Source organism: Mustela nivalis (assembly GCF_964662115.1).
Source record: "Mustela nivalis genome assembly, chromosome: 13".
Taxonomy (NCBI): Eukaryota; Metazoa; Chordata; class Mammalia; order Carnivora; family Mustelidae; genus Mustela; species Mustela nivalis.
Window position 1 is genome coordinate 80399805 of NC_139032.1, and position 22783 is coordinate 80422587.

The 22783-nt window shown below is 51.3% G+C and overlaps 1 protein-coding gene and 1 long non-coding RNA gene across 5 annotated transcripts in view; one reads left to right on the plus strand and one right to left on the minus strand.

Annotated features, from left to right (window-relative positions):
• Positions 1-11288, minus strand: part of GGTA1 (glycoprotein alpha-galactosyltransferase 1 (inactive)) — a 54262-nt gene extending 42974 nt beyond the window's left edge. Inside the window, exons 1-2 of one of the 4 annotated variants that reach the window (XM_082695344.1) lie at positions 11122-11245; positions 10121-10287 (exon numbers count right to left, since the gene is read on the minus strand). The gene's annotated coding sequence lies outside the window, so the exon portion shown is untranslated. Of the gene's footprint in view, positions 1-10120; positions 10288-10690 lie in introns of all 4 variants that reach the window. The other 3 variants (XM_082695345.1, XM_082695343.1, XM_082695346.1) reach the window with 3 other exon arrangements.
• A 60-nt stretch (positions 11289-11348) lies between these two features.
• LOC309846438 lies at positions 11349-13358 on the plus strand. The gene is made up of 3 exons (XR_014301937.1): positions 11349-11464; positions 12835-13025; positions 13173-13358. It is a non-coding gene; the product is annotated as an uncharacterized lncRNA (long non-coding RNA).
• The last annotated feature ends 9425 nt before the right edge of the window (positions 13359-22783 follow it).

A 22783-nucleotide genomic window follows, 5' to 3' on the forward strand; every position in this document is an offset into this window, starting at 1 on the left:
TTTATTTATTTATTTGACAGACAGAGATCACAAGTAGGCAGAGAGGCAGGCAGAGAGAAAGAGAGAGGAGGAAGCAGGCTCCCTGTTGAGCAGAGAGCCCGATGAGGGGTTCGATCCCAGGACCCTGAGATCATGACCTGAACCAAAGGCAGAGGCTTTAAGCCACTGAGCCACCCAGGCACCCAACAGAGATGTTTTAATAGTGGCGGAGAACCTTAGGGGTTTCCACTCAAACCCTTTTCTTTTGCAGCTAAAGGAAGAAGCTCAAGGAAAAATGCCCTTTATAGCAGAGACAGGATTTGAACCCTCAAAGGCTCCTTGGCTTACTTCCATTCATTCTACGGATCCACGACTACGGAGGGCCTACGGCCCAGATGTGCTGTTCTAAGCACTGGGGACATGACGGGGAACCAAACAGGTTCTCTGTTCCCACAGAGCTCACATTCCAGTTGGTAAGCAAATCAAACTAATAATTATAATTAATGAATAATTAAGGATGTAATTTCAGGTGGTGGAAAGAGTCATAAAGCAAATAAAAGATGTGAACATGGGGCGCCTAGGGGGCTCAGGTAAGCATCCGACTCTTGATCTCGGCTCAGGTCCTGATCTCAGGGACCTGGGATGGAGCCCCAGGGGCTCCGTGCTCAGCAGGGAGCCTGCATGAGATCCCCTCTCTCTCTTTCTCCCTCTGCCCCGCCCCGCCAACCTCACGCTCACTCTCTCAAATAAATATTTTTAAAAAAGAAAAAAAAAAGGTGTTAACATGTTTGAGACTGACCGTGGGGGCAGGGAGGGCTGTTTGGGAATCCTGTTTGCACTGGCCTTTCTCCGTGGTCCCCAGGGACCTCCCAAGCCAGGAGCATGCTGAATTTGGCTCATGTTGGCTTGCAAGAGCCAAATGCTAAATTTTCAGGAATTTGGCAAGTGAGTTGTTAAACACAGCCATCATTAAAAATTAAATTGTGTAACCTTACAATTAAATGATTGTATTATGAACAAAGGTAATCATCAAAACTCATCACTTCCTAATTGTTTTATTACATGGTATACCCTTGAGGTTATTTCCAACCAACCTTATGCAGACATGGAGGCAAGTGCTAACAGTATGCTCCCAAGTCCTTAACTGGTGGCTTGAAACTGGTCACGGTGGAAATATTTGTGGAAATTGGCAAATACCATGTATCAGGGCTTTTTCAATTCTCGAGGAGCTAGTCATGAAACATTCACCAGCCTGCCTCCATGTCTAGATCTAACCCGGGTGTTCTGTGTCTGTGGGAGTCTGTGTTCTTCCGGCCAGAGGGTGTGGTGGTGCAGCCCCAACTCTCCTGGGGATTGGGGGGTTGCAGGGGTGAGGGGGTGCCTCCAGTCACGGGGCCTGAACTTTCTCTTCCCTTTTTAAGGCTTCCCCAGTGAGGAAGGGAAGCCAGACTAGGATCTCTAAATGGATCCGTCTGTTCCTGCAAAAGAGCTGGTCTCTTCAATGGGACTTTTTGAGGGTTCATCCTGCAGTTGATTGAATTTTGGTCACTTAAGTCCTACTCTTACGGGAAGTATCTTGAGGCAGCAAAAATTTAAAGGAACCCTGCAGAGAATCTGTTTGTAGGAAAGTTTGTGGTCCACTTCTGACTTCTAGATTTTCCTAAGTTGGGTTTCCTTCCTTTGAGGGCACAACTGTTCTGGTAACAGCTGAGTGAAGTTACTTCCGCTGAGTGTAACGACAAGGGGGGGTTCCCATTTAAGAACATCACGCCACGGGGCACGTTTGTCTCTAAACTCCGCCCCAGTCCACTCTGCACCACAGAATGCTGAGGCCCAGATGTTTGATAAGGTGACCAAGGCCAGGCTGCCCCTTTGAGAGCTCTCCAGAAGCCTTCTCCCTCCTGCAGCTATGGCCCTGTGACTCTCCTTAGGCCTGCAGGGTCCCGAGAGCACTGAGGGTGCCCCAACTCTCTCGTGGCTTTGGTGGACTCTGTGGCTTCTCAGCCTCGTGTCAACAATCACTTCCGGCCACCAGAGCAGAAGGGGCCAGACACTCTCCCATCCACCCAGGTGTCCCTGGATTAAAGGAGCCTCTCCTGGGCCTGGCCAGTTAGGGGGTTTGACATCGCAAAGAAGTGCACGAAGGTTCGGAAGCCTGGGAAACGTTACAGCAGCTCTGGCGGCGGCAAGAGCTAGAATCAGCTCCTGGGCAGGACCCTAACTGTGTTGTTGGTGGCCACGTCTACTGCTTCTGGTCAGCTTGGTGTTCGGTCCTCCCCAGGGATACTGTGAGCGGTAAAAGAAATCCTTCCGACACATGCCTTGTCTGCCTCTGAGATCTCCAGCTGTTGCTTCCAACCGTGATCTCTGCCCAGTACACGTTCTCAGGTGCTACTCTGTATATTAACCTCAAACATTTACTGAGCACTTGCACGCCCAGAAAATAATTCTTAAGCACTCAGTTGAATTTGCAAATAGGAATATTACCCGGCCCTTCCTCTGCACAGCTCTGGCTAACACATGAAGACAGAAGTCGCCATACAAAATACCACTGCAGAGGCAACCACAGACTTAGTCAGACTCTCAGTGCACCAAGACCCTGCCCCTGATTCAGAGAAGTGTCTTGCCCTCCCCACAGAAGTCGGGCAAGTCCTCTCGGGGACAGCTGGAAGGCCACTTGAGGACTCGCGGCTCCCTGAGGGAAGAGACAGGGGGGCAGCTGCTGTTCTGCACACAGACGCTACCAACCCCAAAGTCATCCCTCCAGGCAGCAGGCCCGTCATGCCAGGCTTGCTGCCCTCTCTGGGTGCCTCTGGGCACCAAAGCTGTCCAGGTTCTGGAATAGCCAGCAGGATATCAGGATGATTGGTTCTTACGGCCTCTTCCCTCTTCCTGAAACACTTTCCTCTTCACCCTCTAACTCCTGTGGGGCTCGGTTTATAGGTCACTTTCTCAAGGAAGCCCTCCCTGACCACCTCTCCTGACAGGTGCAGGCCCCTGTGAAACCCACCCTGCGCTTCTCCTTCACGACTCTTGCTGTGCAGTCTTTCTTTTTAACAACTGTCTCTCCAGCCGAATCCCAGCCTCCCTGTGGTCAGGGACTGTGTCTCTGATCGCTGCTCCCTCCCAGGCATCTAGCTCAGCACACAGCAGCTGCCCAACAGATTCTGGGCCTGTGGATAATTGAGCGAATGAACTTATGGTGGTTCAGTGGCTGCTGAACGAATAGCTAATTTCAAAGCACGGTCTCTGGCACAGGTGCATCTCCTAGAACCACAGTCCCTGGTGTCCAACTGGCGAGAAGGGGTCAAAAATGTGGACTCCCTCTGGGCACACGACTGCTTCTCCTTCTTGGCTTTTACTTTTGAGTGTTCATTGCCCAGGGTGGTTGGACTTGCTAGTTAACAGCAGGAGTTGCTCACAGAGAAGTTTGTTAGATCACGGCCCCGGGCCATTTTGCTGGCGGAGTTGGGGGCGGATTGTGGCCCCCAACCACTCTTCCCGCTGGCAGTGTGTGTGCTGTGTCCAGGGGACGGCCAGATCAGCTCACGTTCAGCGCTGACTCTTCCCACCGTCCTGCCCCTAAGTGCACATTTATTTTAAAAACTTTTTTTAAAGATTTTTTATTTATTTGACAGAGAGACAGAGATCACAAGTAGGCAGAGAGGCAGGCAGAGAGAGAGGGGGGAGGAAGCAGGCCCCCTGCTGAGTAGAGAGCCCGATGCGAGGCTAGACCCCAGGACCCTGAGATCATGACCTGAGCCGAAGGCAGAGGCTTTAACCCACTGAGCCATCCAGGCGCCCCCCTAAGTGCACATTTAAAAACAAGTCTCCTGAAGACAAGAGCACCTAGCCCAAATGCAATTAAAACTTCCACTGAGAACTCATCCCAAGACCTGGCCTCTGTCTCCCGGCCTCGTGCAGACACTGCCTTTCACTCTCTCTGGATGATTTGTCTGAGCAGCACCAGGGAGCAGCCGTGTCCCGGGAGGCACATGGCTCTCTGCCCAACACCCCAGAACCTTCAGACCCATCTTCGCTCCCCCTGCCTGCACCCCGCCAGGGTCTCCAAGCCACACCATGTCTGCAGCCGGGACTAGGCTTTCATGCCTCCCTTCTGCTATGGGTTCTTGAGAGATTTTGGCCGAAACATTAGAACTCCCATTCCTCGGTCCGCCCCTCCCTCCATAAAATGGGGACCTAATTTCTAATCTGCTGCCCTCACAGGACTTTTGTGACCCTCAAGCAAGATGGAAATATGACTTCACTCTTCGAACTGCCGACTGGCATAGGGAATGCTAATAATAATTCTATAATTATTTTTCTGTTTTCCCCGGGGTTTTGCTGTCAGCCCGAAGCCAGCTGATCTCTTCCAGGCTCATTCCACCCAACCTCTCAGCACTGTGCAGTCCTCCTGACAACATCCCCCCGGGAACCTTGCTCTGCCCCCACCCCCGCTTCCCCAGACCCTCCAGACCCTGGGCTCTCCCCCTCCCTCTCAGATCACTCGCTCTCCGAGGTGGGGGCTGGCCCAGGTGGGCGAACCACCATCTTTCCTGCTGTTCCCACCTGCCAAGCACGGGTGGCTCAAGAGAGAAGACACAGGCTGCACACCCCCCCCCAACCACCACCAGCGGAGCAGGCTTTCCCCGGTGCACAAAACCCGGGAGCACACAGCTCCACCCTCCCCCAGCCATCACCACCTCTTCCTTATGAAACTCTGTTTGGCAACAAAAATGAGCAGAGTGGCTGCCGGAGCTCGTGTCCTGGCAACGTCCCCAGCCGGGTCCGCCAGCCTGCAGCCGGGTCCGCCAGCCTGCAGCCGAGGTCCGTGGCCTCCACACTGGGGCGGGACAAGCACAGCTGAGCGCGTCAGCTCTCTGGTTGGCGATTTACATGACATATTTTTACTTCCTCTATTTTGAATGGACAGGACTTTTAGAATTCTTGGTTAAATACACAAAGGACGACCCCTTTGCCTTTGGTACATGGACCCAATCTACATCACTTTGGCTTCCCCAATGAACTCAGCCGGCCTCCCTCTCCCAGGAGCAAAGATAAAACTTCTGGGAGAGGACCTTCAGCCCACGCCAAGGGGTGAGGGGCTCTGCTCCTCCTGGAGCCAGAGGACGGCCAGTAAGAATACGAAGTCAGGCAGTGGGCCAACAGGGGCCACACTTCACCACCGGGGGAGCTCTCTGTCAAGGAAGAAAGAACTGACCACAGGTGACAAAACGTAACTGCAGGTTCCCCAGGGTAGCTGGGCAGGCAAGGGAAGAGCGGGGGTGGGCAGGGCAGCGCCTGACTCCTGGAAAGCAGGATGAAGAGACTGGCTTCCCAGAAAGGACGATGATCAAGCTGGGTGGTGAAGCATGAGTAGGAGTCTGCAGGTGGATTTGGCGAGGAAGTGAAGAGGGTGTTCCAAGCAGGGGTGGGCAGCATGGGAGAGAGCCCAGAGCCATAAAGCCAGGAGAAAGTTTCAGGAACTGAGGCCTGAGTAGAAATTCAAAGGGGAGGTGGGGGTGGGATGAAGGGTGGCTGTGAGGGCAGCTGCAGCTCCTGCAAGATCCTGGCTGCGCCATAAAAGAACAGGAGTCTTATACCTTGATGGCAGAGTGGGGCCTGGGAAAAATCAAAACCCCAATCAGATCGGTGTCTGGCAAGGCCCGGGTTCCAGTGACGAGATGTACTAGAGGACACGAGCCTGGAGCAGAGACCACGGAGCCACGGCAGCAGCGGTCCGGGGGAGCGCACTGCCCCTCAATGAAGCAGGCTCAGCGGCGTGGAAGTCCAGGACGACAAAGAGGTCGGACTGCCTGCCTGGATGGGGTCAGACACTTGGTTCCAGGGAGACTGCCAGACGGAGGGACCGTGTGCACAAAGCTACACGGACTTGAAAGCACACTGCCATGCCTGCAGAGAGCGCAACTGTCCCAAAGAGTAGACCGTGCAATGGGGACTCGTTCTGAGAGATTAAAAAAAAAAAAAAAAATCAATGGAGACTTGTATTGGGGAGTTATGAACAAATATGTGTGCTTAACTGGAGTGCTGTTCCCAGCATCATTCCCTGCCAGAGAGCAGAGTTAGAGACAAACCCCCAAGATACGGCAGGTTCGATTCCTGACTACTGCAATAAAGCAAATACTGCTACCAAGTGAATTGAATGAATTTTGTGGTTTTTTTCATGCCTATAAAAGTTATGTTTATGCCACACTATCGTCTATTAAGAGCATTATTTCTTAAAAAAAAAAAAAAAAAGAACAGCGTACGTGTCTTAATTTAAAAATTCCTTATTGCTTAAAAAAAAAAAAATGCTAGCCAGTATCTGGGCTTTCAGCAATTTGGAATTTTTTTGCTGGTGGAGGAGGGTCTTGCCTTGATGCTGATGGCTACAGATCAGGGTTAACTGGTTGCTGTGGGTTGGGGTGGCTCAGCAATTTCTTAAAACAAGAAAAGAGGGAAGTTTTCTATATCAATGATTCTTGCTTTTGTGAATGATTTCTCTAGAGCACAAGATGCTGTTTGCTAATATTTTGTTCACATTAGAACTTCTTTTAAAATTGGAGTCAGTCCTCTCAAATCCTGCCTCTGCTTTAACAACCAAGTTGATGTCATGAGATTGCAGCAACTCAAATATAAGAATAATGAAAGAGTTTGTTGAAATAATGAAAACATTGCAAGAACTACCAAAATGTGCCACAGAGACACACTGAGAAAATGCTGTTAAAAAAAAAAAAATGGTACAGATGGGGCACCTGGGTGATTCAGTCGGTTAAGCACCTGATTCTTGATATCAGCTCAGGTCATGATCTCAGATCCTGGGATCGAGCCCTGCATGGTGAGGCTTCCTGCTCAGGGGGGCATCTGCTTGTCCCTCTGCCCCTCCCCCTTACTCGTGCCTATATATCCATCCATCAGTCTTCCTGACTTTGGGCCCGTTCAGAGCACGGGCTTTATGAGACACCCCACCCTTCCTTTCTTCCTCCAGCTCTAACCACAAAAATAACACCTACTGGATCGAGGCAGATCCTTCAGCCTGCGTTCTGAAGGGAGAAGACACATGGAGCAGATGTGTCTGGCTGGCACCGGGAGCACAGCCACGAGACCACGTGGCCTCCTGCTCTGCAGCAGCCACATAAGGCAAACCATAAACTTTAGCGGCTGTCAGCTAAGACTGGAGGGTTGTTTGTTACACAGCACAGCTGCAGCAAAAACTACCCGATACACACGAGCCAGGTGAGATGAGAAGGGAGCAGATGGTGAAGAACCTTCCACGTCACGAAGGTTGTGCACGTGGAGGGTCAACAGAGAATTCTGTAGCTGATAAGCTTTCTCCCCTTCATTCACTCACATCCAGCCTCAGAAGTGGAGACATCCATCCTTCTTCCAAACCAACCTCCCAGCTCCCTCCTACTCCCCCTAGCACCTTGCTCTATCGGCCAACCTTCCCTCTCCTGGACTGAGTCCTTCCCCCGAGCCTCCATTTCCCTTGTCCTTTGCATCCTAAAATCCCTTCCTTCCCCCTGTCTTTGGACAACTGTAGCTCAATCTCCCTCTGGTCTTTTCAAACAAATTTCTTGCAAGAGCTGCCTGTACTCACCATCTCTGCTTCTTTCGCTCTCAGGTCTCAGCGATCTAGCTTGGCAGCCCTCCATTCCACCAAAACTACACCCAGCAGATTTCAGTTATCTCCTGACTGCCCAGTGCATTTTCCTGTCCTTACCTTCCCAGACAGTTCTGCACCATTTAGCATGGAACCAAATACATTATCCCTGCCCTTGACCCAAACATTCCTCTTTATATATTCTCCCAGTGGTGCCATCATTCATCCAGTGACCCATGATGGAAAGCCAATATGAGATGATGAGTGCTATTCCATTCTTGTCAAGTCTGTAGTGTGGCTGAGACCTCCAAGAAGAGATGCTCAAAGGGCAGTTAAACATGTGAATCAGGGACCCAAAACGGAGATGTGAACTGGAGATAAGATGATTGTCCTGCAGGCTGCATTTAAAGCCATAAGCATGGACGAACTTGCCACGTGTACAGAATAGGAGGACCAGGTCTTAAATCTCAGGTGATACACGGAGAGCTCAGCTGAGCCCAGAAATCCACACTCCTAAGGTCACAATTCCAACTACTGGCCTCCAAACTATTATCTTAGTCCATATTCTGTCCCCAGTTCATGCTGTCTCCTCCAACAACCTTTACAATTCCATTGTAAAAATAGAAGGTATGAGATACCATCACCCAGCCCCTAAAATAACTAAAATCAAAACCACTGATGCCACTAGACATTGTCAAGGGTGTGGAATAATCACAAGCCTCATACATTTCTGGGGAACACTCCCACAAATGTCTACAAAAGGATTCTACAAGAAATTAAGAGCTTGACTGGAAATGACCCAAAATGTTCATCAACAAGAGACCTAATAAATAAGCCAATTGTGGTATACCCATCCGGAATGTGTACTACTCAGGAATAAAAAGGGACAAATACTCATATATGTAGCAATACAGATGACCTTGAAAACCACTATGTCAAGTGAAATAAACCTGAGATAAACAGTACGAGTCCATTTACGTGAAGGCCAAGAGCAGCCAAAATTAAACAATGGTAATAAAATCAGAAAAATGGTTGCCTGTAAGGACAAAGGAAAATTAGTTTGGCGTGGGAACTTTCTAGGATGATGCAAATATTTACATTTCATTTTGGGTAGCAACAACACGGCCACAAACAACTGCCAAGACATGTTTGAACCGAACACTTAAGATCTATGGATGCTATTGTGTGTAGATTATCCTTTAGTGAAAAATTAGAAAAATAAAATAATTTTAAGTATCTACAAAAAAAAAAACCCCACTAAACTAAAAAAGAAACAACAGTGCAGAAAACACACCTGTTTCAAATACGATTACATTTATAGTATGAAGGCCCAGTCTCCCCCTTAATGCTCCCCCCTCTTTTAGCCCGTCTCCCCACCCCTCACCCTTGCTCCCATCTTAATGACATCTGTCCATTAGCCATTTTTTTAAATCCATCATGAGAGATAACATAATGTACAGAGCACAAGATGTAGAGTCAGACAGAACTGCAGTCCAATCCCAGCCTCGAGTTAAAAGCTAAATGATGGGGGGTGGGGGGCGGTGAGCCCCTTGGCCTCTGGCTGGGCTCAGATGGGGCCAGCGTGCCCACTAGCTCCTGCTGAACGCGTTTCTTTTTTATCTCAGCCTGTGAAACCACGTCCCATGTGCAGTTCCACAAAAGTCGTAAGGAAAAACAAAACCAAACCTCAGACCATGCGATTCTTCCAGGAGCAGGAGATGGACCTGAGGCCCTGGAGTTAGGGTCCAAGCAAGCCGGTGCTAACAGCTGGCCGAATGGCTGCCCAGGGCCAGGGAAAGGGGCTCCCAGCCCAGGACTCGGGGGACAGGTTTCCTGGCAAGGTCTGGCCATCAGACTAGTCACACTAGTCACACTAGTCACTTTGCACACCTCTTGAATCAGTTTCTCCACTCAACACGACCAACTCTGACTGGATCTGAAGAACGTGATACTAAAAACAGCCCCTGGGGTTTCCCAATATATAGAAGAGATAAAGGCTTCTAGAAGATCTGAAAGAAGGCAGGGAGGGGTCAGAGCCCTGCCCTGGAGGCCCTCCTCCCTGACTATGGAGCTAGGCAGTCGGGACCACAAGACTCCCAGAGGCACAGCCCGAAATCTCTCGGACTAGGTAAAGAGGTAAAAACGGAAATCTCTCGGACTAGTTAAAAAGGTAAAAACCGTAGGGACTTTTTCAAGCTCTGCTTTCTTCAGTCATTGAGAATCTGCCACTTGCAGCAATAACCGAGATCTGCACCTGCCCCCATCTGGTGCTGTAGGTAAGGTAAACCTAGCAAGAACTTGGAACAAGATAAAAGTCCTTGCTTAGTGTATCCACAAAGGCACAGAAGGGCAACAGAATAACCATGTCCCCACCCAGCACGGCTCACACAGGCCCCTCCGTACTGGCATTTTCTTACTCAGAACAGCATCCCCATTTCAGAGTTGCATAAACTGAGGCTGCCCCTGGGCAAGAGTCGCCCAGCTAAGAAGCAGTGAGGCCCGGGCTCCCCGGGGCATCTCCTGCCTCCTGAGACGTACCTATTTCCAGGTAAACGGAGGAGACAACGAGGCCTGTGCAGGAGCCAGAAGGCGCGCAAACGACAAGCAAAGCCACGGAAGCAGCCGCCGGGTCTCCTCTCCTTCCTGGGCGAGGGGGCGGGGAGGAGCCGCGTTGACACCCTCCTCGCCTTCCTCCTGCTTCCCGCCTGCCAGCGGGAAGATTGGGAAATCTCAATTCGTCCTGCTTTCTCTCCTCGAGCGCTGACAATTTTTTCCACTTTACTGTTTTATTGGATGCCTTTCAAGAGTTTGTGCAATCATTCTGTGTAGCTGTTTTTCTGCCATTTTCAAAGGCGGGTGGTGTCCCTTTCTAGCAGCAACGGGGTAGTTTGTAAAGTCGAAGGGACCCTGTCTCCTCCCTTCAACCCAGTGCAGCAGGCCCTTTTGCTGCCAAAGTTACAAATGTTTGAAACTTTCCCCGCGCAGCGCCGGGTGTTTGGCTCGGTCCTCCCTCTCGGACCACTCCCCCTCTGTGCTCTTGCTTTCAGGGGCTCGCCCGCCCCTCGCTCTGCCTTCCCAGGCTCCCTCTTCCCAGGGGCATCCTCTTACCGTCCGGTCCTGGGCCAGAGCCATCTTCTGTCCCGCCTGACAGGAGGGGACAGACCCCTCACTCCTTTCCAGATTCCTCAGGGACGGGGGTCCTACCGCCGTGCCCTCCCCCAAAGCCTCCTCTCTCCCGCCCGCATCCCGCGGACCGCGTGGGGAGAACCCCACCCGCAGCCCCTCTGGCGAGTCTGTAGGCTGGGCAGAGGCAACGACGGGGACAGGATGCAGACAGGGACAGGATGGGGACAGGGACTGGGGCAGAGGGATAGCGACAAGAACAAAAGCGAGGACACAGGCAGGGCAGAAACAGGGCAGGGCCGGAGCGGTGGCCCGCTTCTCGTCCCCGCCGCCCCCACGCCACGCCCGCAGCCCCGGGGCAGCCGGAGTCCAGCTCCGGCGGCCCCGGGGCTCGGGCGGCGCCCCGCGGGACCCACCTGATCCGCAGAGCCCGGGCGCACGGGGGGTAGCTGCACGGCGCCTCGGCCCCCGGCCCGGCGGCGCCCTCGGCCGCCCGCACAGTCTCCGCGCCGCCTCTGCCGGAGCCCCGCGGGGCGTGCCGGGGCGGGGTGTGCAGCCTGCGCTCCCGCGGGCGGGCCGCGGGGCGCTGGCCCCGGGCGGCGGGCGGCGGGCGGAGGGCAGGGGCGCGCGCGGGAGCCGGCGAGCGCTCGACAGCGTTGGCGCTCCCCGCCCGGCGCCGCCCGCGGCCGTGTGTGCGGAGCCGGGCCCGCCCCGGACACTGGCGGCCCGGAGGCCGGCGGCGCGAGTGCGTGAGTGCGGGTGCGTGTGAGTGTCTGCGGGCGGGGAGGCGGGGGTGTCTGTTTCATTTTCACTCAGGCAGAAAAAAGCCTGCAACCAGCAAAAAAAAGAAAAGAAAATCCCTGGTGACGGTGGCTGGGCCTCTTTGCCATCTCGGGCTGCACGTGGTGGGGGTGGCGGGGGGTGGGGGGAACCCGGAGCTTCGGAGAGTGGGGTGGGGTCTGTCACCCCGTACTGCAGGGAGGGGCCTCGGAGGCCCTGGCGCGCCGCCAAACCCTGGGGAAGCGGAGAGCCTGGGAGGTCTGATCCACCATTTGTTTCCTGGGGAAGGAAGAGCGCAGATGGGCGACAGCGACAGGCGGGCGGGCTGCAGCCTTCGCGGCTCTTGCCGGAGCCCCCCAAGTCCTGAGCTCCGGAAGTGGGGGCTGGTCACTGGGCATCTGGTGCGGGGCCTGCCCACGCGCGTTGACAGACTCCAGCCCAAGTTTCTCAAATGCCCTACACACTCCCTGGGGTTCTCCACTGGAATTATTTAAAAAGGAGCACCCCCCACCCCAACAACATCTATTGGAGAGTTTGTGCTTCTGCGCCCGGTATGACGGGCGGCTACTCCTAGTCAGTTGGTGTAGGCACATCCGGCTGCCCTCCCTTAGCTTGCCGGCTTTGAGGAAGACAACAGGCGTCCTACTCCCCCTCTGGGGCCCACCACCAGGCTTTTTGCGGGTGAACGGTCAAAACTTCCTTTTGCTCGGATCCTTTGCCATTGAATGTCAATTTGAAGGACTGGGAAATCAGCTTCTTAAATATTTTAATGCATTGGAACTATACTTTGACGCCAGGGAAGTGGCACAAAGCTTGGGTGTAATGTACAATTTTAATTGTTTCATGCTAACCAGAAGGGAACAGAAGCCTAGTTGGATCCTTGGAGGAGGCACAGAGGCTGTCAGTGGGCCAGGTGCCTGTCTTCCAGCTTGGAAGAATGAGGTTTCCTGATGGGTCTGATGTGGGAAAGAAAGGCAGAAGGAAATGCAGATAAAATTAAATGTCCTTATAACCGGCTGCCCATTAACAAATACTTGAGACAGTCAGAATATAACCTTCCTCCAGGAAGCTCCTTACTGCCTTAATGTTAATGACTTGCTAGAGGGAAAAGCAACCTTAGCTTGACAATCCAAGGCCTCTAGTAGCCTGTGAGTCTTTGGCACCTGAAAATCCTTTTGGAACTTCCGTTATCTTGACTTCTACCAGCCCCACAGTATATAATCTTGTTGCTCCTTACAATCCCAGGGCAGTAGCTCCTTCTGCCCATGGCTTCTGTCCTCACGCTTTAATAAAACCACCTTTTTGCACCAAAGATGTCTCAAGGATTCTTTCTTGGCTGTGGACCCCAGACCTTACCAGTACCAGGCCTCCAAAAGCTACAACGAATGGTCCAGTGGAGTGAGATGGTGGGAGAAGGAAATCATCAGCCCCACACAGCAGCTCAGGAATGAGGAGCTCTCTGGCAATCAGCACAATGGGTCCTTTGCTAGAGCATAAATTGGGCCATTATTGTCTTTGGTGAACACACTTGTAGTCAGTAGTAAGTATCACCATAAATATACAATAAGTAATATGATACTAAATGCATTATTTCCGTTTCTCATTAGTGCATTGGGGAACGCATTGTTTAAGTTGCCCAGCCCATCCAACTGGATTATAAATGAGGATTTTTGTTTTTGTTTTTAAGAAAACAATGAAGGTAACTCTGACCGTGGTTCAAGGGATGGCTCATCAAGATCAAAATCAAAAGACGATGACACCGGAAACATAAAACATGTAAAAACATTACTCTGCTACTGTTAAATCCCAATGTCAGCCATTGGATTTCAGCCATACCTCATCAGTCGCATTCATTAAATGTTGTTAATTCGGATTTTCTTGGTTTCACAGTTGGGTGTCTGTTTCCTTAGAAGATTTGTTGGGCTTTATGGTTGATTTGTAGAGCTGTGAGCTTGAGGAACTCATGCTTAATTTAGTTTTATCGCTATTTCTGGAACCATAAGATAAATATAACTTAAGTCAACAGTGTGGGTCTGGAAGTTTTGTTTTGCTTTGAGAGGATCCGTGTAGTTCTCACAATTTAACCTCAGTTCTACTGACAATATCTGAGCTGGAAAACACCTTGAAAACTCTACTCCCTGGGCTTAGGGTGGGAAGTTCTAGGTTTAAGTCTTTAGATTAGTCATTCTTCTCTTCGGAGTTTCATTTGCCTTATATGCAAAATGGCGTAAGATGACTAGATCTTGGGGGAAGTAAAATCAAATTTGGTGCCCTTGGAACGTGCTGCCACGTCCCAGGAATGTGAGACTGGATTCATGGAGGGGAGGGGTGGGTCAGGTAGGCAATTGGCTAGCGCTGACCACTTGTGGGCTTTGCTCTAAGCACTCCAGCCATACCTGAACCCCACCCTCTTAATCAGCTCATCCTCATCACATCCCCATTTTCCAGGGAAGAAAGCCAAGGCACAGACAAGCAACTTTGTTCTCCATCTCTCTAGGTATTGATGGGGGACATAAAAGGCAGAAGAGAAATTACTAAATGTCCTTACTACTTGCAGCCCATTGATGGGTACTTCAAACAGGCAGAGTGACATTCCTCTAGGAGCTCAGCTGCCTCAATGTTACTACTTTGCTAAGGGCAAAAGGCGATCTTAGCCCAACCCCCAGGATCTTGTGAGTCTACTTTAACATATAAAAATTCCTTGAGAAATCCCCCAAGATCCATGCTGGCAATCATCGCCCAAGCATGTGACCTACTGATGTACATCTGAAGGGTCTCATGACTAAGGTTTTCTGAGATGGTAATAAATGACCTTTTCCCAATAAGAGCTAGCTCCCTCAAGGTCCTGGAAACCTTGCTTCCAAAATTCTTCAGGGACGGGGTTAGCCACCCCTAACCTCCTCCCAACTTGAAAGTATCTAATGGGCCATTTCTCATGACCCCAGTGCAGCTCTTTCTGCCCACGGGTCCTGTCCCTGTGCTTTAATGACACCACCTTTTTGTACTGAAGAAGTCTCAAGAATTCTTTCTTGGCCATCAGCTTTGAACCCTAATGTCTTTCTTACATCAGTGTGGCCCACGTACTCCAGGGCCCGGAGACCTTCCTCACTTTATATCCTTCATTCTTGTAACAGATAGTTCCTGGCATCCCACTACGTGTCAGTTCCTCTTCTTCCAGTGGAGGGACTGAGGCACACAAGCAAGCCAGCTTCATAGCCCCAAAGAGTCGGCAGTCCAGATGGTAAATCAACACCCACCTAATTAATGAATTCAGGACCAATGATCAGGGCTCTGAGGGAGAAGTACCCATGGAGAGGACTCTGAGCTTGGAAGAAGAAAGAGTTTGCTGGGTGAAGGGCTGGGAGGGGACCCAAGCAGTCATGTGCCAAAGTCCTGAGGTAGGGAGAGAAGCACCCATGTGTCTGCTGGGAAGCCTCACCATCATAAAGGACGCAATTTCTTCCCTTCAAGCCAACCTCTCCATCCAAAACAAAGCTTAACGGAGTTTTTGTAGACCCTGACAAGCTACTCCCAAAGTTCATGAGGGAGAGCCAAGGGTCAGATTGAACCAAGACAGTTTTGGCAAAGCAGGGGGGTGAGGGGGGAGGTGAGCACTTGCTCACCCAGATATCGAGATGTACCTTGAAGCTCTGACAGACCAATGGAAGAAAATAAGTAGCCTAGAAAGATACTCACATGTATGGAAAATCAGGGTCTGACGGAGGGGGGACTGCACATTCTTGGGGGGGGAGGAAGTGGGCAGGAAGAACAGAAAATGTTGCTGGACCCAAAAGGATGGAAAACAAGTAAGCAAACAACATTCTGTACAGGAATGTCCATCACATCTCTAGAATCAGGAAGAAGTGGAAACAGCCCAAGAGGCCTCAGCTGGAGAGACAGAACGTGGCGCCTCAAGCCAGTGGAGTACTGTTCGGCATGAAGAGGAGGGGGATATTGGGATTCATGGGATAGCAGGGCTGAATCCAGGGAAGGACTAAGTGGGAGAAGCCAAATGGAAAAGGCCACCATTTTGTGTGATGCAATTTATATGACATCTACACGCCATTTTTACAAAATACCGTGAATAGGCACATTCCCGGAGTCAGAAATCAGGTAAGTGGTGGCCGTGGGCTGGTGGGGGGCAGGGGAAGTAGGAGTGCCTGCACAATGGGTATATGGTTTCCTTCCGCGCTGACCAATGCATTCTGGAACTAGACCGGGGCAGAATGGCACAACCCTGTGGATGCACCCGATGCCCCTAGACTGTGCCCTTAAACACAACCAAACCATTTCAAATGCGAATTTTATGTTACATGAATTTTATATAAGAAAGGTTTCTGAAATTGGATAGCCATATGAACAATAAAATTAGATTCCTAACACGTGCGCACACGCACGCGTACACACACACACACACACACACCCCACAACAACAGATAGGTAAACCTTAACAGAAACTTTAAAACTTTTACAGGAAAATATTATTTTACTTCAATCCTTACCACCTCAAATAAAGATAAGGATTGTTGGGGTGCCTGGGTGGCCCAGTCCTTAAAGCATCTGCCTTCAGCTCAGGTCGTGATGCTGGAGTCCTGGGGTGGAGCCCCACATCCGACTCCCTACTCAGCGGGAAGCCTGCTTCTCCCTCTGCCACTGCCCCTGCTTGTGTTCCTTCTCTCGCTGTCTCTCTCTCTCTCTCAAAAACACAAATAAAATCTTTTTTTAAAAACGATAAGGATTTTGAAACACACGTACAGCACTGACCATCAAGAGTGATAGGGATAAATTTGACTCTATTAACATGTGAATCAGGAAGGATGCCCGAGCCCATTCATGGACAAAGCACAGGTTGGGAGATGCTTACCATCTAGGTAAGTAACAGAGGACAGGTAGCCAGGGTAGAAGAGGAACTCCTGCAGAGAAACAGGAGGGGCCGGATGTCCCCTTCACAGCCCTTAGAAGTACCTGGAATAAGCTGTTGTTGGGCTGCGTTGCCCCGTAAGGTCAGTGCCTTCAGTGCCTCTCGCGTCGTGCCACGTGGCGTCCCCAGCACCCACCAGGCCCTCAGGACACGTGGGCAGAAATGGGTTGACTGAATGGAAGAAGGTGTGCAGAGATGAAGGACACGTAATGAGATTCTAGACCCTTTTGCTCTTCTCTCTGAACAAGGTCCCTCCTACCTCAGATTCTCCCTGTCGGGAATGTGGACGTGAGGGGACCTCTGGCAGGCAGAGTTTGGAATGCGAATCCAGAGGATTCTTGGCAGGGAAAATTGCCCTGAGACCTTGGGTGGGGAGGGGAGGCTCGGGGGAGAGAAATATCAACAAAGATGCGTTTGGGAAGAGGGACCAAGGTCCTCAGAGTCCGACGACGAGCCCTCCCCACAGAAATAGCAGACCAAGGAAATGGGAAACTTCCAGAGAAGCCGAAAAACACATGGCCCCAGAGCCCCTGGAGATGGTCAGTACGACCGCTCAAATTATAGATGAGGAAATGAGATTTGGGCGGGGGAGGGATGGCCTTGACATCACAAACTGGGAATTTTCAGAGCTGGGTGTTATAGTCAGCTCCCTCTGGAGCTCCTCGGCCCCAGACAAGCTGAGAAAGTCCCAGGTCCAGAGGGAAAGGTGTTTTAAAGCAGCGACTTGGAAGCAATCGAGCGAGTCCAGAGAAGCAGAAGGCAAATGTAATTGCTGAGTCTTGGACCAAGTGGAGACAAGGAGGGAGCAGGTAGCAGGGAAAGTGACACGTGCACAGGCTCAGAGGACTGGACTGGCAAGGTCCCCAGGCAGCGGGGCGCGCTCCCTGGGCCATCAGCCTCCCTGGGGGCTCGGAGCTCAAGCTGGAGTCAGAGCAGAGAGGCTTTGAAGGGGGAAGATCAGGGATTCACACCTTGTCCTTTCCACAGAAGGAGGCCTGGGGAGGATCCCCAGGAAGGGAAGGTGGCGTGATGGAGCTTGTGTTTGAGGGATCACTCCCACCGTCACCGTCACCTCTGAAAAGTGAAGTCACCAGGGAAGGAAGTGATGAGTTGGAAGTGATGCGAGAGCAGAAGGCAGGCTGAGGACCAAGCACAAGCTACCCCACCCCCCAACGCGGGGGTCCTTGTGACATTCCTCCCGCACTGAGGGAAGGGAAACCCAGAAGATTAACTGATGGGAATCCCAGTCCTGTACCAGTCCCCACCAGTTTACCAATGTCTTCGTGATACACAAGGAAAAAGCATTCTAATCAGTAGCCTAACTTTCAGAGACCGTGACTCCATCTCTCCCAGAGCCCTACCCTCACACTCCCCGCTCCGTGAGTGCTGCGGGAGACAGAGGCAGAAGGAAATATCAACAGTTAAGTTCCTTTGTGACCTGCAGCCTAGTGACAACGACTTGAAATCGAAAGAGTCTAACATTCCTCCAGGAAGCTCCCGACTACCTTAATTTAATGTTAAAGCCTTACTAGAAGGAAAAGCAACCTTAACTTGACAACAGCCAGGCCTCTAGGATCCTGAGGGTCTTCTACCAAAGTCCTTTTGGACACTCCCCTTTCTCTGTCCGTCCGCCATCTCCCGAGTCTATAATCAGCCATTCCTCACAAGCCCAGGGCAGCAGCTCTTTCCTGTCCCTGTGCTTTAATGAAATCAGCTTTTTGCACCAAAGATGTCTCAAGAATTCTTTCTCGGCCGTTGGCTCTGGCCCTCACCAGCATTCCAAAAAACAGCATCAGAAGGAGTTGACAAGCCCAGGAGACAGAAGGCTTAGAGGCCCATCAACCTCCCTGTCCTTTACTGAACCAAGGAGATGCTGCTACAAATTTCCACGAAGGGCGATAGCTTCTCTTTTTATCTGGTGTTGTATTTGGAAGTCATTGGTTTGCTTATGATATTAAATTCTGTCTCTGATACGTATATCTGATTTTCAAAGGCAGGAACACGGAGAAAGCCCTGTATTTTATTGCTCTTGGGTTTACTTGGTTGAAAAAACCATCAGGGCTCCCGGGGCCAAAGAGCTCTATTCTACCTATGCAACCAAACCGAAGCTGCGTTCCATGAGTTTTAAAAGTGTGTCCCCTGGGCGCCTGGGTGGCTCAGTGGGTTAAGCCGCTGCCTTCGGCTCAGGTCATGATCTCAGGGTCCTGGGATCGAGTCCCGCATCAGGCTCTCTGCTCAGCAGGGAGCCTGCTTCCTCCTCTCTCTCTGCCTGCCTCTCTGCCTACTTGTGATCTCTCTCTCTGTCAAATAAATAAATAAAATCTTTAAAAAAAAAAAAAAAACATTTAAAAGTGTGTCTGTCCCCTGAACCTCGGAAACAGGCCCTGAAGATATCAATGAGTGGAGGGGAAGGGAAACTTTCAATAAACCTCTTCAAACTTTTGGTTGTCGTTCCATGAGAATAGCTTATCTATTTTTTAAACCAAGGAAATAAATAAAATAAAAGCACAGCTTAAAAAAAAAAAAAAAAAAGCGAACATACTGGGTCTTCTCAAGAGTTCGAATGCTATCTTCCATGCTTTCAAAATCCAATGTTAGTAGAACCAGCCCGGGATTGGTCTGGGTTCAAGTTCTGTTCCTGCAATTCCACACGCTGTGTGACCTTGAGGGAAAATAAATCCCTCAGCCTCTCTGAGGCTCAGTTATCTAAAATGGGACCCTTAGCGCTTATCTCCCGGGGATTTGTAAAGGTAAAAAATGTTCTTGCTAAAGAGATTCTGAATACAATAAGACACCAAAAGAATGGGTGCTCTTATCATCAATTATTGGAAGAGAACCTTTGAATTCTTCAGGCACTAAACCCTGCAGGAATGGGGTCTTCCTATCCGACATGCCATTCCGTGTGCTCCTGGCTACCCTGTCCTCTCCCTGCAGCTCTCAGCCTGGCACAACCTGGCTTACTGGTCCCCCGCTTCCTGACACTCTTCCCACACTCTGTGCTGGTCCCTCAAACAGGTCAAACACAATCCAAACCTGGGCCTTTGCACCTCCCGTTCCAGGGAGCAGGGAGCTTCTTGGGACGCTCCCCCAGACCTCTTCCAAAGTCACTTCTCTCCTTATTGTAAGCATGTACTTCTTAGGTTTTGGGGTGTTTTTTTTTTTTTTTTAATTAAGAAAAAGCAAAAAACCTTCGTAAACTAAGAAAGTCTACTAAATTCTGTCTCTGGTGGTACTGGTTTATGATCCATGGGGCTGTCAAGAAAACACGTGCTGAGAGCCTGTTTTCTTTTTCGGTTTTGTAACCCTGGCAGGAGGTCCCTGCTAAGAAGCTCCGCGCCTGGATCTGTGTGTCCCCCCATTAGGCAAGGTCACTTCTCCACCTTCTGTCTTACCACCCGTGCTACTCGAGGCGCGCATACCCTGGTCCCTGGAGGGGGCCGGCTGCGAGAGCCGTGTGTCACCCCATTTCTGGAGGCGGAGGTCACAGCATGGAGGAAGCCAGAGTCACCAGGGCTCGTCCCAGGGAAGACAGAAAGTCCTGAATTCTAACAAACCGGTGTGACCATTACTAACTGGGGTTTTGGGCAAGATGCTGCTCTTTTCAGAAACTCCGTCTCTTTATTGGTGCAACAAGGAATCCTACCTCTCAGGAGCCAATGAGAGGGGACGCGTGGCACACGAGGCACGTAGGAAGCTTTGACGATTATCAGGACACTGAGGAATGAATGTCAAGTGGCCAAATGTCAGGAATTGGAAGAGGCAATGGGGAAGGTATAGGGAGGGTGGATGGGCATTCTTGGGCCACCTCAAATTGTAACCCTAGGAAACAACCAATTTGCTGTCCTGGGAAGCCAGCCCTGTGTATCTTTTTGCACCGAAAGTGAGGGGACAACAGTCATTCTGAACGCCGACGGAGGGAGCTGCTCTCTCCCCACGGTGTATCTGCAGGTGCTCGGGTCCTGGACAGAACTGAAGCTGCCTGGACCACAGATCGTTTCTAAAGGACAGGGATGCTTTTGCCCATCTTCGAGTTGACTGTGATATTTTTTTTTTTTAAAGATTCTCATTGTGTGCTTTCTTTATGCCAGACGGGGTCCCTGGGATACAAGTTGACACACCTGTGTGCATGCCGACAGCACTTTGAGTTCTTTCTCAAGCCTGGGGTCCTGTCTCCTTTCTGGATAAGGGGGTGACCGGCACTATCTGAGCCCCTGCTGGGTGCCCAGCTTCCTGCGATAAAAGTATATTCATGTATATTCTCCGCTGACTCCACTTCCTGGGTGTGACCAAGTCAGACTTAGCCACACCCCCTTCCATCTGGGAGAGCCCCAGCTTGATTGACTTCTAGCCTCAGAGCTCTCCCTAGAAGAGATCTTGCCACAGGTCCCTTCCCCGGGGTCCGCATGCCCCATAGGTACAGTGACCCAGAAGAGTGGGAAGATCTCCCCATCTGGCTTCCTGTCTAGGGGGCTTAAGCAAACTTCTGCCTCTTTCCTAGCCTCAATCTTTTCTTCCAAAGGAAAAGGGATTAGACCGGAGAGCTAGGTTCAGGAATGCCCCCTGTAGCCAAAGACTAGATCCTGTTCTTGTCCCTTGAGCTTTCCAACCAAATTCTCCCAACTTTGCCTTCCAGGACTGAATTTTATCAGGTCATCAGGGTCTGGGACTGCCCTCAGCTAGAGGCAATCAGGTTGATCTGAACAAAAGAAAAGGGGTCAGAACAATGCAAGGGAAGGCAGAAACCCAGGCCCACAAGATTTTCAGGATCAATTTCTTACAAATACAACAGCACTGTGACCACCCCTCCCCTTACAGGAGACCAACGAGAGAAGCAGGGTGGGAGGAAATGGAGAAAGGATGTGGGAGGAGGGGCTGCAGCGAGAAGCGGCCAAGACAAGACCTCTCTAGAAACAACGCCCCTCTGTCATATTCACTTACTGAGGCATCCAGCTGGGTGTGTGGGCCATTACATGTCAGTAAAGCTGGAAAACAAAGCTGGACGTGCGCCTGGAGAGCAGTTTGTGTTTGTGATGTGCGTGAGTGTTGTAGGCATGTGTCTGCTTCTCCGTGACTGTGGGTCTGCTTGCGAGTGCACCATTGTGTGTGCAGACATATTTCACTGCGTCCGTGTCCGTCTGTCTGCAAGCCCAGACAAGGCCTGGCACGTATTAGGGCTCAATCAATACTTGATAATTGAATGAATACCTATGAGAGAGCACGTGTGCCCTCTCGAGGGCCTTTGTACAGCTATGCACACACCCAGTGCCATAGGTTCATTCTGTGTCTGTGTGCGCTCGTGTTTGGAGGGAGGCCTGCGTGCCTACTGGTGTGCGAATGCAGCTGTGTGTGAGCGAGATGGTGCTTATGTGCATTTGCGAGCTTGTCTGCAAGAGTGGTTTGTGCACGCCTCTTGGTGCGTGCTGCAAGTGTGTGCGTGTGTGCGTGAGTGTGCTCCTGTGTGTGTACGCGTGTGTGCTGGGTGGGTGGACGCCCTGACACTGGCAGGTGAGCCTGGCAGTCCTGGGCTGCTTGTCCCTTCCCCATGTCAGGAAACGTCCCACGGTGTGTACGATTGAGCAGTTCCCCTTTCACACCGACGGGGCCCCAAAGGGCACCTGACAGCCTCTCCCCCACTCATTTATTTCTGTTTCCTTTGTGGGAACCAGAGAGAACAAATTTGCAAGAGCTCAGCTGAAGCTGGTTCCCATAGGCCCCAACGCTGAGGGTCTGGAGGAACACCGCAGCTCTGGCCCCAAGGGAGGGACCCCCCCATTGCCATGCCCCTCTCCCATGATGCCCTCCCCTCCGCTGCTGGGCTGCATGGCAGGGCTCTGCCCCAGGCAGGGGAGCCTCAGTACTGGCAGCAAGAATGAACGGGTCAAGAGAACTGGGGGTTGACATGTTGGGTTCAGGTCCTGCTCCCACCCTCGGGGGGGAATGGGAGGCTTTGGACAAGTAGTTGAAACCCTCTGAGCCTCCACTTTCTCACTGGCAAAATGAGGTGCCTGATACCAAGGGTGACCCCGCTGATTCCAGGAGGTCCGGTCAGAGATGCTGAACGTGAGTGGTGGACGCCGCCGGGACTGTCCACGTCTCCTTCCCCCTGGTTGGTGCACCCAGCTCCCGTCTCTGTGAATATCGGCTGCTCAGGTCACAGCTGCCCTCTTCTTGACCTCACCCAAATGGGTGCTGTTTGCCTGGAAGGTCCTGTCGCTCCTCCAGAGTGCCCAGCCACCGAGGACTACTGACTGCCATGGCCTCTATAGAAAGTTCGCCCATTATCTCAAGATGAAACCATCTCCATGATGGGTTCCACACTCTAGAAATCCGCTAGGCTCAGGCTAAGCTGATCGCCAGCCCAGACCACAGCCTTCCTT